Here is a 16,920-nt window from a genome sequence, read left to right as displayed (position 1 = left end):
GAGCCACCCAGGTGCCCCAACCCCATTTCTTCATTTTTAAGATGAAACTAACCCTACTTACACCACAGGGTCATTCCAAGAATCAAATGAGATTATACATGTAACAGCAGAGAGCTATCATTATTTGTCACAGTTGACTATCTCTACCAAGGAGAATGATCCTGAGGCCTAAGATTCATTTAAAATCCCACCATTCTGTGGCTGCCAGGGGCAGGGAAAAAAAGGAATTAGTTTTGAACCACCTTACATATGGGAAGGAATTTCACATGAAGATTCAATGGGAAGGGAGGCAGGAGGTGCAGAGGTTACAAGATGTGCAGAGAAGATGGACTCTACTCTCCCCGGCACCTCCAGGGCCTGGCCCACCCTCACTCTTTTTTTTTTTTTTTAAAGATTTTATTTATTTATTTGAGAGAGAGAATGAGAGAGAGAGAGAGCATGAGAGGGGGAGGGGCAGAGGGAGAAGCAGACTCCCTGCCGAGCAGAGAGCCCGATGCGGGACTCGATCCCGGGACTCCAGGATCATGACCTGAGCCGAAGGCAGTCGCTTAACCGACTGAGCCACCCAGGCGCCCCTCCACCCTCACTCTTGACTGAGAGTGTGACCAACACATCTCTGGCCCCAGCATCCTTAGTTTCTTTGGGGCTCATCTTCAGTCAGTCCTTAAAAGCCCCTCTGTCTATCCCAAGCACAGCAGACCTCATTGCCCAAGCTAAATACAGCAGAAAGGGGAGGGTGGGCATGGATACATTTCGCATTGTTGTGAAAGACCACGTTTTGTTCAAGTTCACAAACTAGGATTTTTCATCCACCCTTGCAATATTCCAGGAACCACCTTTCACATTTAATATTTTTGCATCCAAAGATTTCTGTTGCTTGTAATTTTAAGCTAAAATTAACAGAGAACTGTGTGCTTGGGGATTCCAAACCTGGCCTAACCAGACATGTTCACTTTGGACAGCCTCTACCACCCCCTTATCTGTAAGATGTTAATGACATTCTGATTGTAATATATGAGATAGAATATGGGCACGGTACCTAAAACAATATCAGGCCCACACAGTACATTCAGAAAACAAAAATAGTCATTGAGGTTTTTTACAGTTAAAATACCCCTAGACTTTCAAAAAACCAAGCAAATTACTAGTAGCAAAATAATATAGTTTATATCAAATTTTTATTAATTTGGGGATTAGACTTCATTGTCTAGAATTTAAAAAAAAAAAAAAACCTACATTACCAAAAAACGATGACTCCAAACTCAATACAAGATAGGAGTCCTAAAGATAGTCATAAGATTGCAAAGCTGTTCTGAATAAAGCTACTGTCTCAACAACTCTGGTATAAGTTACAGGGATCTGGCTGCATGGGCCCTCCTTGACTCTACCTTATGATTCCCAAATTAGCTTCAGGGGTTTAGCCGGAAGCTGAGGAACTCAGCCTGGCACGGCCACCAACCAAGCTGCCTGGAGTGAGGAATCAGCTATCACCAAAAGGGCTTATTAAATCACGGAAGCCACAATTATTCCAGCAAAAGTCAGCACATCTGAATATCCTCAGTACACCAGTCATCATCCTTTAGGCCCTAGCAAGCAAGCACTAAGCCATTAAAAAAACTTCGCAGAAGCTACATCTATTAGACCTCCATTAGACTATTTTGCACAATATACAGTAATTTACTAAAATATTTTAGTCACATGATTATTTATATTCACAGGGATTCTGCAAATATATGAATTCAGAATAAACACTTCAGCAGTAGACTATTCTATTCTGCTAACTGCAATTAAGCACTTACTTTTTTCTTCCTCTCACTGACTTCCAATATAACATTCTATCTCGTAAATGGGGGTAATCCTTCAATAGATAACATTTCAATTATTTAACTGATATTATTTGGTAAAAAGAGGGCTCAGCAGCCAAGGCATGTGAAACATTAAGAATTAAAACCCTTCGGGGCCCCTGGGTGGCTCAGTCCGTTAAGCATCTGCCTTCGGCTCAGGTAATGATCCCAGGGTCCTGGGATCAAGCTCCGCATCGGGTCCCTGCTTGGTGGGGAGCCTGTTTCTCCCTCTCCCACTCCTCCTGCCTGTGTTCCTGGTCTCTCTCTCTCTCTGTCAAATAAATAAATAAAATCTTTTAAAAAGAAAAAAAAAAGAATTAAAACCCTTCAGTGGTCACCCACTGCTGTCAAAGATAAAAACCAAAACCCTGCCCATGACTGCTGGATGTTGACTACTTAGTCTGACCTCATCCTCTGCATGCTCCAGCCACACCTGCCTCAATTCTGTCCCACAAAAGGGCCAAGCCCTTGCTTCCAGAAGCAGTACTCCAACTGAGCTGGAACTCAATGACCTTCCATAGTCTCCCTAACACAGCCGCTTACCAATATCTTCAGGTCTCAACTCTGTGTATAAGCACTACTTCTTTAAGGAAGCCTCCTATTCCCTCAGAAGAAGTTAAACTTGGACATGGAATGTAGTGCAAGTCAACTCTGCAGGTAAATGTTTATGTGATGATTTCATTCCAGGTATGGCTTTCCTACATCTGTTCACTCTAGAAAGAAGGATCTCAGTCTAGCTGGTAGTAGTAATAGTCTACATACTTGGCATACAGTAGGCATCCAATGAAGGTACCAGAATGGGTAGCAAGTATAAAACACGACTATGTACATTCTAGTTAAAAGTATGGAAGAATGGTGAATTATCAAAATATTTCTCAATAATAAATGATAAACCAACAAATAAGAGCTGTGTATAAGAAAGAACCTATTCCTCAGGCAGCTTCAAAGGAACAGGAGAGACAGGAGTTCTGATATCTACGTGTTTTACAAGCTCAGACAAGCCACTCCATTCTGGGCTTTAATTTCTTCATCTCTAATATGAAGTGATAAAACAAGAAAATCTTTTATGCTATATCTTACTTATAGTTGTCCTTATATGGACTAACAACTAATTCTGAATCCCTCCTATAAAATGAGACTTCAAATACACTCGTGGAAATTTGAAATACATGATCATGCAATGGCTAGTACAAATGACTTCACAAAACTGGAAGGTATTATCCAAGAAAAACATTCAATTTGACAACATAAGTGTAAATAAGATACTAATACTACAGTAGCTATTTTTAATACATAGCTTATATAAACAAAAAATATTTAAATCATTATTTTCTGAGCACTGTAGGCACACACAAAACTTGAATTTTGTCAGATCTGCCCATTTTATCAGAACTGCCTATTTTGGGGGCACCTGGGTGGCTCAGTCGGTTAAGCGTCTGCCTTCGGCTCAGGTCATGATCCCAGGGTCCTGGGATCGAGCCCACGTGGGGCACCCTGCTCAGCGGGGAGCCTCCTTCTCCTTCTCCCTCTGCCTCTCCCTCTGCTTGTGCTCTCTCTCTCTCTCAAATAAATAAATACTCTTAAAAAAAAAAACCCTGCCATTTTCCTCAAACTCCATGAACTCTACTCATTCCCCTCACCTCATTCTAAAAACCATTCTGATTAATCCCACCCACTGTGAACAGTCTCCTTGACATTTTGTGTATAATTTGTTCCATGTTATCTTCTACTCAGAGCCGACCCAGAATGTTAGAAATAGAGAACATTCACTCCAGCCCTCTAATTTTACAGATTAGCAAACCAGGAATTAGAAAGGCTCGGTGACTGGCCCACCGTTACACAGCTAGTTAGTAGCACAGCCAAGACTTGTCCACATGCTGCTTTGTAATTATTCTGTGGTTGTTCGTGTTTTTATTCCACATTCCCCTTCTTATTTAGAGGCTAACACGTTGCTTTCCTCTTCCGACCCCACAAAATATCTCAGCTACCACCTACTGAGCACCTACTGTGTTTTTCACAATTTCTCATTTCATCCTCTCAACAACCCAACAAGACAGATATCCTTTACTCTATAGTGAGAAAAGTGAGGCTCCCAGACGCTCAACCACCACTGGGCCACCAGCTGGTTAAGTCCTGGCACCAGTTTCTGAGCCCAGGTCTGTCTGATTCTCTTAACACTACAAACGGGAGCTTCTCCTCTATGGATGCCAACCAGGCCCTGCACCGACGGTCACCTTCTAGCTAGTGGGCAGCCTGATTCAATCCGACCTGAGGTAACTTATTTTGTTTTGAAACCAGAGAGGCGAGGCTCAATTAGTTTTATTTTACTTCACTCATTCACTCAATAAACATGTATTAGCCCCTACCACGTGCCAGGCACTTGTTCAGGAAGCTGGTGACACAGCAGTGAACTAAACATGATACTGTTTTCATGGAGTTTACCTTCTCATGGGGGAGAAAGACAACAACTTTGCAATGTGTCAAGTGATGGAAGTCATATGAAAGAAAAATAAAGCAGGTTAAGGAGAAAGAGTGTTGAGAGGACGGATGTTATTTTAGATAGGATGGTCATGGAAGGTGTGATGTTGTGATTTACAACGGAGAAATATATATTTGGTCTTCATCCCTACTTCCGGCACAAAGTTCCTAAAATCCCTGGAATTTCCTAAGTGATGACAGGAATAAAGGTGTCTTTTGTTGTGTTAATGAGGTGACCTCCAGACCCTACCTCAGAATAGGGCTGCTTACCAGGAGAACCAACCAGGTCATTAGAGGGTTGGACCTTTCAGTTCTTTTTCAGAGAGGAGCTAGAGGTTGACTCAATTGCCAATGGCCAAAGATTTTTATCAATCGTGCCTATGAACACAACCTCTGTAAAAAAAACCCAAAGGATGGGGTTTGGAGAGCTGCCATGTTGGTAAATACATAGAGACTGGGGAGAGTGGCTTGCCCAGACAGCGTGGAAGCTCTATGCCCTTTTCCCACACCTTGCCCTATGCATCTCTTCCATCTGGCTGTTCCTGAGTTATATTCTTTTTTTTTTTTTTTAAAGATTTTATTTATTTGACAAAGAGAGAAGCAGTGAGAGAGGGAATACAAGCAGGGGGAGTTGGAGAAGGAGAAGCAGGCTTCCCGCGGAGAAGGGAGACCAATGCAGGGCTCGATCCCAGGACCCTGGGACCATGACCTGAGCCGAAGGCAGACGCTTAATGACTGAGCCACCCAGGCGCCCCGCTGAGTTATATTCTTTTATAAGAAACCAGTAATCTAGTAAGTAAAATATTTTTCTGAGTTCTGTGAGCCGTTCTAGCAAATTAATCAAACCCGAAGAGGGGGTGGTGGGAACCTCCAATCTGCAGCCTGCGCTTGTGACCCCTCAAGTGAGAGGGCAGTCTTATGCAACTAAGCTCTTAACCTGTAGAATCTAAGGTTATCTCTCCAGGTAGATGGTAAATAGTGTCAGAATTGGCGGTGTTAGGGAAGACACCCCCCCCCACACACACACACAGTGGAATTGGTTACCAGTTAGAGGGCCTGTCAGACGAGGTAGCATTTGAGCACAGGGGTGTGAGATAGAGCTAAGAAAGAAACGCATCCCAGACAGTGGGGATAGCAAGTGTAAAGACCCTGCAGGGAGTACACACTTGGTGTGTTTGCAGAGCAGACTACATACAGCACAGTATAGCGGTATGTGTGGGGACCACCCCCGGCCTACCTGGGTTCAAATTCCTGCCCTGCCTCTTCCTACCAGTGTAGCTGTGGGCAGCTTACTAAATACCTCCAAGTCTCAGCTATAAAGTAGAAATAATGATTCTATTTCCCTAATGGGGTTGTTATTAGAATTAAGTAAATTAATAACACACAAAGCACTTAATACCTAGTATGTTCTTAGGTTTCAGGAAATGGTGGCTATGAATTTTAACTAGGTCATTGATAACATCGCCGTTCAAGACAATTTATTTTCAATTTGATAGTTTTGAATCCAAGGGTTAAATTACGCTGTTAGCTTTGTACATGGCCAATAACTTCCTCCTAAACCTTCGACTTCCTTAGCTGGGCTTCCTGTCCTGATGAGGAAGACTCTGTGGGAATCACACTGATGTTATCACAAAACGAGCAGGAGGCAAATCACTCTAACATCCCTGTTACACTATTAGAGATTATACTCTTCATTCAATATAACCCCTACCCCCAAGAATCAGATGCTTCTTCAGAACTGTAATTTATTGTCCCTTGGATTTAAGTCATTGGTTTCATAAAACAGATCTCACCAGTCTTGACTCCTCACTAGCATCACTGACAGAAGCAGGTGGTAATTTCAACTGCAATCCTGTCTTGAGAAGGGTTAAAACTTCTCTTCAAAATTAGGACATAATTTAATTTAAAAAAAAAAAAAACCCTTTCTCCATTGTCCTTTTGGCCTAAACTTAACGTTTCTTTTCAAAGAAATTAGAACATCAAAGCAAAATTCAAGAGTCATCTGGCCTGGCAGTCTCCAGACTGTTCCTTAGAGCACAGCCCTGAAGCAACTCAGGAAGGTACAGTGAGTGGCCCTGTGGATGGGCCCAGAGCCAAGGGAAGATGTCGGGGCCGCAGGGAAATTATGCTCCTCTGCCCTATACCCTCTCCCCCTGCTCTTTTCTTTAATGCTATGTTTACTTTTCATCTATGCAACCCAATGGGTTAAAGGGCAAATCACAGGCAGAGAGAAACCACAGCAAGCCCAAGCCTGTGAGAGGTTAACTGGGAGTCTTCCCAAACCACTTGTAAGGCTGGGGAGAGCCCACGGTTGCTGTTTTCAGTCAGTTAAAAAGAGGTCAATGTTCTAGTATGACAGGTCTTGAATGAGGCTTTTTAAACATCAGATTCTCATCCTTTTAGACAGACCTGATGGTTTTCCCTTTGTAATGTCATAAGTATACATTTTACTGGAGCTATAAGAAATCCACAAGATCTTCTCATTCATTTATTCATCTAATAAATATTTATCAAGGGCCTGCTCCATAATAGCACTGCTCCAGGTACAGGGATTCAGTAGGGAACAAAACATAAAAATCCCTGCCCTCACGGAGCTTACCTTCTAGTCAAAGGAGACAAATTATAAACAAAATATATAACTGTATATGAGAGAGATAAATGCTAAGAAAACAAAACAGAGAAGAAGGAAAGGAAATATTTGGGGTCTTTGGTTTGGTTTGTTTCTTTGTTTGGGGTAAGGACCTACAGGAAGTGAACTCTGAAGATATGTAAGAGAAAAACATTCCAAGCAAAGGAAACAGCACGTGCAAAGGTTCTGAGACAGCATGTTTGGAATGCTCAGGAAAGAGCCAGCAGGCCAGGCCACTGGAGCACAGAGAGTGAACCAGACAGCACAGGAGTGAGGTCGAAAGAGGTAATTACCAAGGGAGTCATGGCTGGTTGTGTGCAGCTTTAGAGATCATTGTAAGGATTCTGGCTTTTACACTGAGAAAGATAGGAACATTAGAGTGTTTTAAGCAGAGCAATGACAGGATCTGACTTAGGCTTTGTCACGGTCATTCTGGCTATTGGGTGGAGTATACTGCAGAGAAATAAAGAAGAACTACTCCCCAGCTGTGTGATCTTGGGCAGGCCACCTAACCTCCTGGTACCTGGCTGTTCTCATCTTTAGAGGGACTTAAGGAGGATTATTTCTAACCACCACTCTAACCACTAAACTATGATTCTGAGTTTATGTCCTTTGCATTTTCTATACAGTTACAGTTTATATCCACTGGAAGCCTCATCTCTCCCCAAACCTTTCACTGAAGTAGACCTGAGTTGAGGAATTCAATTTGACAATATATATTATAGGCCAAGCCCATGCCAAACTTTCAGGATACAGAGCTGATGAGACTCAATCCTACTCTAGGAAAGTCCACAATCTCGCAGAGAAAGAAAGTGAGTTCTCAGGAGTAGCAGAAGTCCTGTAAGAGAAACTAAGGGAAGAAGCAACTAACCCACCTGCCAGGTCTGTGTAGCTTCACCACAGACACTGACAACAGAGAGAGAGAGAGCCTGGATGAGTAAGCAAGAGACCACCAGAGAAGGGAAGCGGGGGATGCTAAAGGAGAGAGAAGTACAAAAGCAACAGAGCATGAGAGCACGAGACATGCTCTGGAAACCATAAGGACTCTAGTATGAGCATAGTGAGGTTCAGGGAGAAGTGGAAAGAGAAACGGCTTGAAAAAGCAGGTTGAGGCTACACTGTTAATAACTGGACATCTCGTGCCAAGGATAATGGAACAGCAGTGACTTTTAAAATACAAGAAATGGGGCGCCTGGGTGGCTCAGTTGGTTAAGCGACTGCCTTCGGCTCAGGTCATGATCCTGGAGTTCCGGGATCGAGTCCCACATCGGGCTCCCTGCTCAGCGGGGAGTCTGCTTCTCCCTCTGACCCTCCTCCCTCTCATGCTCTCTGTCTTTCATTCTCTCCCTCTCAAATAAATAAATAAAATCTTTAAAAAAAAAAATACAAGAAATGAAAACACAGATCTGTGTTTTAGAAGGTACCAACCAAAATGGATGAATAATGGGAGACAGAGATGTTGAAGCCAGGAAAACTAACTGGAGGACCTGTGCAGTAATGCACGGGAGACGATGATTTGGAAATGGAGAAAAAAAGGTCAGCAGAGATCTGCTAAAAAAAGGTAAGCCACATGTGACTGGTGTTATTCAGGTCAGGGAAGTAAGCAGAAGGAAGTTTAGTGTGCCTGAGGCTCCTCGCTTGCTAACTGGTGCCATTTACTGACGGAGGAAATGAAGGATTGCGACTGGGGACCACAGAGAAAGAGCATGTTGGGTTTGGGACTTGGTTTTAACAGAAAGACCTACAGAACAACCAGGTAGCTGCTAGAAATAAGGGTATGAAATATAAAACTGGAAGTTACTGGCAGAGACGTGGCCACTGAGGCATGGAAATATGAACGACTAAATGTAAACTGAGAAGAGAAGGGAAAGGGAAAATATAGAACATCAGAGAATGCCAGCACGTTGTGATCAAGCACTGGAAAAGAAACCTGAAGAGAGATGGGGAAGGAAAGGGGAAAACCTGAAGTAGCTCCAGGGAAATTAAGATGATTAAACACGGGGAAAAGACAAGAGTTAAGCAGCAAAGGCCCCCGAGAGAGGACAATGGAGATAGATGCTGACTGAAAGCAAGCACGAATTTTGCACTTTGCACCTTTTCTAGCACCTTGATATGTCTTGGTATGGTGGGTGTGGGAGCCTGCCTGCAGCAGGCTGAAGAGTTTAACAGGAGGTGAGAAGAAATGAGCCAAAAGCCAAACACCACTAGCCCCGACAGATGACCTTGTTACCAAAGATTCTGTACCACGAGGAAAGTTTTATTCAATACTCTGTGGAGGTGTAAGGTGTGAGAAACAGGAACTAAGATCTGCTGGGGGTGATCTTCTGGCAGCGGAAAGGAGATTTCTTAGTTAACACCTGGCTCTCACAGGACCACTAATCCTGAAACTAGCCACAGGCATTCAGAAAGCCTAGGTGCTTCTGACAAGTGATGAGGACACGAGATGCACCCACACATCCAACTTCCAGTTAGGCTTCTCACACCAGCATCCCTAGCCTTTCTTCACCAGCAGAATAATGCTCAACAGCAGGGACCACATTTCCATCTGAGTAAGGTAAAGAGTGTAACAAAAACCCCACAGCACCGACTACCTGGTATGATGCTGGGAGTCCATAACCAGACACCTTTGGGACTGGAAAAGGCTTTACCAAAAACACCAGCCAGTGTCAGCAGAATCTGCCTGACTACTCTTCTCTTTGCTCTCTGAGAAACAAAAAGGAGCTGAGGGAGGAGTTTTTAATCCCAGATTTATTCTTAATTTCCGATACAAAACACTTGAGAAAAATTTGAAAGCCAACCAGAAAGACTAACAGATTTTTTTTAAATGTGCATCTACAGTCCTTTCTCCTTTACCCTCTACAAAAAAGCAACCCAACCCCCAAATGATCATTTTCCTTGGCTTGATTTCCCTATTTTTGTGATATATAATTGGAAACAGACTGCTTGTTCCTGGCTTCAGAGAACAGGATCTTTGGGGTTACAGGAGTTGCCAACTAGAGAACCTCGGCCTTAGCAAAGTTTCTTTTGCAAACCTTTTACCTATCTACCTACTTAAAATATATCTTAATTCCAAAGAAAACACTTAAATCCCTCGTTATTATACAAAAGTGCATTTTGTCCTAATGAATCAGATGCTACCCTCCCTTTTCTACATGGTTAAGCTAATTAGAATCCTGCTTTGTGTTTAGTTATCTCCCGTTTGAACATCACCAAAAGCCCTACACCCAGCAAGGTATCTAAATGGAATGCTTTCTGGAACTATTTTGAAGAATTTAGTAGGACAAGTTCTACAGGAAACCTTATTAGCCCACACACTAAATGAAATTAAAATCTTGAATATCTTAGAAAGCAACAACTCTAATAATGAAATAAAGGACGCCACAAACTGAAAAAGGCATAAATACAAAAAAAAAAAAAAAAAAGTGAAATGTGAAGTGTATCAAGTAGGTCTTCCTTCCCCTGGCTCCAAAAACATGATGCATCCAATGGTTGTGCAACAATTGTAATGGATGAATATGATGAATACAAAAGAAAAAGACAGGTGTGTCTTCACAAAGTTGGTTGTTATCCTAAGTAATTTTTTCATGATTCAGAAGGTATATGATGAATACATGACAGGTAACAATCTCTATAAAGACAGAAGAATAAGAAAACTAAGGAATGTCTGCTCAGAAAGGCTTTGACAAAAAGAGACAGACCAGCAATAGTAAAGATGCCCATTTAGAAGATCAGAAACTTCTCCCACACATATAGGGAAGACCTTACAATGTAATAATGCAAGATGTATGTAATGAGTCAATGGTGCTTTCCCTCAAAGTTGAAGTTAATTTGCCAGCCAACTATACGAAGTCTAATATAACAAAATGAGACATTTATTCTTTATGGACACTCAGAAGAGAGTTTTGTGTTTGAGTATGTTTTGTTCTAAAGGAAAAATAAAAAAGAGGTAACTCATAACAACATAGGCAGTGCCACACAAAAGACACAGGGCTTTGAGATTGGAATCTAAATATTTTACTTAAAATAACCTTCCAATTATATATATACATTTATATATATATATATATATATATATGCCACCTTCTGCTCCAGCAATCATCGTACAGTTAATTGCGAAATGAAATTTGCAAATAGGCACCAGTGTATTTTTGCATCCAATGACCAATTTCATACTGTCAAAACACATAAATCACTAAAAATGCTAACAGAATTATACTCCCAAAAGGGAATCTTTTCACACACCAAACTGAAATTAAGCATTCATCAAGTTTCCCTTAATAAAATAGTAAATAAGAATTTAAAAAAAGAAATCCAAAGTTCTGCTCAACCGTCCACCTGGTCCATTTGGTGTTCTTACCCATTAGTGGTGGTTAGTCATCAGACCTATAAAACCGCAGACCTTCTTCCAGGGGAATCCAATCAACAGGAAAGCCCAGGGACTAGTATTATAAAGACTGTTTTCTAAAGATCATTTTTTCAAGGACTAATCAACTTAAATGTGTTTTTACAAATGTTCCACCTGCAATTTCACACAAAATCCTGACCTTCAGCATGTACCAGGGAAACGAATTATGTACTTGGAAGGACAAACAAGCAGATGCTTCTTCCTCTGCAAACAGCGCCCCATTCTGACCCCCTTTCCCCTAGAGTGCAGTGTCCAAGAGATAGGGAGAGTATATGCTTCTGTATTACCATCCTTTTTCATAAAGTAAAGATAGAGATAACATTTTAGATTTAATTATAAATTATTACTGCGGCAACAATTTAACATTAAATCCTAAAAATGAACTTTGCCACACTCTATTCTAATTCAGAGTCCTCTTGCCAGACTTGGAAAAAAGTTTCAGCACAAACGTCAGTATTAATCTTTTTTTTTCCTATGATTACATTAAGCAGGAGATATCAGGATGGCCTAAGGGCATGACTCTAGGGCTCTTATTTCAGACTTTCAGTAATAATCTCAATTTTAAAAGGTACCATGCCTTGTAAGTATACCCTTAGTTATCCTCTTATTAAGTCTTGAAGTTTGACCTAGAAAACTAAAGAATAAAAAATGCATAAGGTCCAAATCAGAGTGGCCTCAAGCAGAATGTTTACAAATGTTGTTTCAGACACTAAATATTGCACACATCTTAGTTGAGAGATAAAAATCACTACTCTCCTTCTGAAAGAAGGAAAAATGCTCGGAAATCTGTGCTAAATTTTAAGCAAGGACTTTGCAAACAGAGAAAATAAAGCTCAATGTCACTTAACAAACGTTCTATTTCAAAAGATATAAAACAAGAAATCTAGAAATGGACAGAGCCCAGGAAATGAACCTAGATCATTTTTTATAAAGTCCTTCCAAGCTGTGTTGATTTATTTCAGCTTGACTAGAAACCAAACAAATTAGTTTGTGTTTTATGAAAAAGAGACAATGCTACCATTCCAAGTGTTAACTCTGAAGATGTGAAACCAGAGAAATTACTGCCATGGATCTTGGTGCAGTAATTTTCTTTCAAAGCCACAAAATCTCTTACTGAAATTGTTCAAGGCTCACTGTTATTTGTGGAAGGCTAGCTTTTCATATCACCTAGATTCGCTCTTTTACATTCCAAACTGTCCATATTTCTAGAGGTGATACAAGATTACTCACAAGTTACAAAGTCCCCTAAAAACATTTACTTACTTGAGTTATGCAAATTTCAAAAGGTAGTTAATATTAAGTTTCAAAATTTCAAAAGTTAAAAATCACAAGGAAAATGCTCCAATGTACAAAACAAAAGTGATAAAAATCATTTTCAAATAGCTGTTAAGAGCAAAAAAAGAAAAGGGGGAAGATTAATTCCTTTAAGTCTTAAAAAGAATAGGACAATACCTTCTTTTAAGCAAACCAATTCTGTCAATCTATAAAGGCTTGCCAAGACAAAGCCTTAGGAAGCCTTAAGGCATCTTGGCCCCCTGCTATCAGAGGCTGGAAAGAGGACAGCTAATTTGCCAAACTCCAAGACCAGGAACCAGAAGTCTATTAGGGGTAGGGGGCTGAAAAATGTTTGCTGAAGAGTATGAACTATATCAGAGCATGGAAGACTAAGTTAAATCCTAAATAAGATGCTACCCTGAAGTAACTTTTGCAATGCTGAGATTGAGAAAGAAGGAACTAAATTTGAAAGTTATTTTTTAAAAGGATCCACATGACCCTAGCTTGCTAAATGAAATAAAGTCAAAACTACCTGATACACAAGAAACAAGAAAGGAAACTAGCCTACAAAACTGCAGGCAAAGACTGAAAACCTTTTTTAAAACTCAGTTTCAGGGGCGCCTGGGTGGCTCAGTCGTTGAGTGACTGCCTTCGGCTCAGGTCATGATCCGGATCTAGCCCCGCATCGAGCCCCGCATGGGGCTCCCTGCTCAGCGGGAAGCCTGCTTCTCCCTCTCCCACTCCCCCTGCTTGTGTTCCCTCTCTCGCTGTGTCTCTCTCCATGAAATAAAATAAAATCTTTCAAATAAATAAATAAATAAATAAAACTCAGTTTCAGAGGCACCTGGGTGGCTCAGTCGGTTAAGCGTCTGCCTTCCACTCAGGTCATGATCCCAGGGTCCGGGGATTGAGTCCTGCATTGTGCTCCCTGCTCAATGGGGAACCTGCTTCTCCCTCTCCCTCTGCTTGCCTCTCCCCCTGCTTGTGTGCGCACGTGTTTTCTCTGTCAAATAAATAAATAAAATCTTTAGAAATAAATAAATGAAACTCAGTTTCACTGTTTTTCCAAGTATGTTAATTCTTAAACAATGCTTGTATTATATTTACAAGAATGAGTGTCTATAGACACTTCACACTTCTACTAGACAAGTATGATACTTCTGAACTATTACTATTTACTAAAATATAAGCCTCTGAAGAATGCCTAGAATTGCTGTTACTCAGGATAACAATCCCTCATTGTCTTGCACTTGGAAGATGTTGATGAGGAATGATAATGACAGGATTATAAGTACACCATCCTCCCTGAGAACAAATTCACTACATCCCATTTTCTACAAAAGACAAATGAGGATCATTACAAAAAGATTCACAATGGATCTCTTTGGACTCCCAGTTCTCCTGGGAGAACCTGAAATATTATTCAAAGTGCACAAAATTACCTTACATACACTTAGGGAAAACAAACGGAGAAAATGACATGTGAGTATATTTAATATCTGTCCAGCCACCAGAGTTCTTGACATATGTCCAACATATAAGGCTGGTCCTCAAGGTCATTCTTATTGTAATCAGTTGAAATTAAACCCAGTTTTCCACTGTAAACTCAGAAAGCAATTTGGTGATTTTGCTAGATAAAGCCACAACGTTTTCCGTTTCTGAAATGTATGTTTGACACCCTAAAAACTGGTTTAAGTGCCTGATAGACATCAATGGTGTGCTATACTCCCCCTATTGGCTGATACTCAAAATAACAATGGATTCCCCAGGGGTTGCCTTTGAAGTGCTGGGGTTCAAAAGTAAGTTGGTGATTTTTACATGTAAAAACATGAGCTGGATCAACAGTTGTTAAGCAAAGCTGCCATATAATGGTCCGATTCCATCAAAACAGGAAAAATTAAAGTTGACAAATGACAAAGACAAACTGAAGGGCTGAAAATATGCTGAAGCCTTGAAACACTAAACAATGCAGAATTAAAGCCAAAAGCAGAGAACACCAAGAAACAGAGCAACATCCTTTAACTGACACAATGGCATGAAATCAATTTCATTTTAATAGCCCTTAAGGGGGTAAGAATTATTTCCCTGCCTCCTGTGCCAACCCCAAGCTGTTTCCTAAGGAAGCCAAGTAACTCTGACGATGTGTAGAGAATAAAAGAAATTAAGAATAAAGATTCATATTAATACCAATCAGGGTTCTGTTTTTAATTACTTGGATCCAGTTTCAGAGCTGTAATGCAGCACCCCAATAAGTACATCACCTAAATTAATTACAGATACCTTATTCCTGTTTCAAGGGATATGTCCAACTAAAATAGGAAGCTGAACAACAGCAGAAGACCCTGGGCTCGCTGCACACAAATCTGGCTGCACCTCCTGCACTCGGTAACTAAGCTAGCTCTGAAGCCAGAACAGAAAGTTATGTTGCTAGAGCAAGTAACTAACCTCTACAGTCTCATCTGTGAAATGGGGCTAATAGTGTTTTAACCACAGAGTGGGTGTGAGGTTTAAGTGGTCTGCAAGGCATATAGGAGAGTGACACAGTTTGGGCTCAGTAAACGTTAGCTATTATTACTCAAGAAAAATAGCTGATTTCACAGTGAAATAACCGTTGGCAGCCTTAAAGTACCATTTCAGGAAAATTAAAAGGTCTTGACATGTGCTTCGTTACTTATAGACTTCTTTCCACCCAAACCGCTCACTTTTCTTCTAAGGGAGATGTTCAGAAAACGCATGGTTCCCCATCTCAGGCTGTCACTCTACCATCCTTTACCCTCTTTGCTCTTTTCCCATCACCTCTGGGCTCAGGACAAGCTGCTCTAACACTCGTGTAGCGCTTGCTCGGTGCCAGGCACTGTTCTAGTTACTTCACATATATTAAATCATTCAATCTTCACAGTGACTTTATGAGACCCATTATTATTCCCATTTCACAGCTAAGGAAATGAGCGATTTTCTTCTCTCAGCTCTTTTAGTACACACTAAATCCATTAAGCTCCACGGTGCCAAGGTAATTCACGCTTGACAACGCCGGTTCCCTACCCTACGTGATTCTGGAAAGTGGGCAAATGCCCTAATAATAACAAGTCTGCAAGCAGATTCTTCTAGCAACAGCCCAAGATTTCCAGTTTGTTCTAATCAAATGAACATGCTAAGAGAAGCCTTCAAACTGACCTGGGTAATGGGCTAATCTGTTAACGGGGAGCGCTCTCTGCGGGGCTCCGGGCGGCAGCGATCCGCGCCGCCAGCACAACACCCGGAGGGCGCCCGCTGCGGGGAGCGCAGCTCCCGTCGGTGCGCGAGTCCCAGGGCGCAGCCTCCGCAACGGCAAATGAGTGCAAACCCACAACAAACCTTTCCCACCGACGCTGTCACGCGCCCAGATGGAAGTGGCCCGCGCGCCCCGCGGGGGTCGAAAGAAACCGCGGAGAGGAAGAGCGAGGACAGGCGTGGAGGAGGAGGCGTCTTCCCCAGGACAGCGCATCGCCCCGAGCGCTGCCCACCCGACCCAGGACGGCCGCTCCCCACGCACCGCGGGCCACGGGTCCTGGCTCCTCCGAGCGTAAACACTGCTGGACCAACACGGCCCTCCCAAGCCCGGGGGTCCGGGCGGCCGGTGCGACCCCGGCCGCGAACAGGCACGGAGCCTCGCGCAGCGCCCACAGGCACCGCGCAGCCTGCAGAGCCCGCGGCCGGAACGGGCGCAGGGCTAGTGGTGCGGCCAGGGGCGTCCCGGCGCGGGCTGTAGCGCCGCCCGCACGTACCTCGGAGGCGGTGTGTCAAGCGGCGATCCACCCGCCGCAAGTTGGGAGGAAAGTTTCCCCGCCCAGCGCTCGGCGGCCGCGAGCTCCGGCAGCTGCTGCGCCGCGGCACAACTACGCCATCCGGACCCGCCGGGACTTTCACCGCCTGCAGGGAGCTCCAGGAATCGCCCAGGGAAAGTGGCCGGGCACGAGAGCCGCCGATTTCCCTCTCTCACTCACTGGGAAGAGGAAAGCGCCGCTCGGCGTCCCCGAAACCCTCGATTACCCCCATCGGGCCGACGCAGCGCACTCGCTCTCCCTCACACACACACACGCGGGCGGGGACGGGCAGGGCGCCACAGCAATCAGCGCGCGGGGGGAAGGGCGCTCCTCCGCCGCCGCCCCACCGAGGGCTCCGCGCGGCGGAGAAACTCCTCCTCCCGCCGCCCGCCTCCTCTCTCCTCCCCCTTTTCCTCCCCTGCTGATGGATGAGTCCCGAGCGCTGCTGGAGCCAGCGTTTCCCTTCGGGCTGAGGAGGGAGGGAGA

At 43.0% G+C, this 16,920-nt stretch overlaps 1 protein-coding gene across 12 annotated transcripts in view; it reads right to left on the bottom strand.

Moving 5' to 3' along the window:
- TGFBR3 (transforming growth factor beta receptor 3) overlaps positions 1 to 16,716 on the bottom strand; it is a 250,516-nt gene extending 233,800 nt beyond the window's left edge. For 6 of the 12 annotated variants that reach the window (XM_081818785.1, XM_081818782.1, XM_081818781.1 and 3 more), the window contains exon 1: positions 16,396 to 16,713. The gene's annotated coding sequence lies outside the window, so the exon portion shown is untranslated. Of the gene's footprint in view, positions 1 to 16,395 lie in introns of all 12 variants that reach the window. The other 6 variants (XM_081818777.1, XM_081818779.1, XM_081818780.1 and 3 more) reach the window with 3 other exon arrangements.
- Positions 16,717 to 16,920: the final 204 nt, after the last annotated feature.

This window comes from Leptonychotes weddellii, chromosome 4 (assembly GCF_054177405.1).
Source record: "Leptonychotes weddellii isolate Sample4059 chromosome 4, ASM5417740v2, whole genome shotgun sequence".
Lineage (NCBI taxonomy): Eukaryota > Metazoa > Chordata > Mammalia > Carnivora > Phocidae > Leptonychotes > Leptonychotes weddellii.
This window is presented reverse-complemented; position numbering and strand designations above follow the sequence as displayed.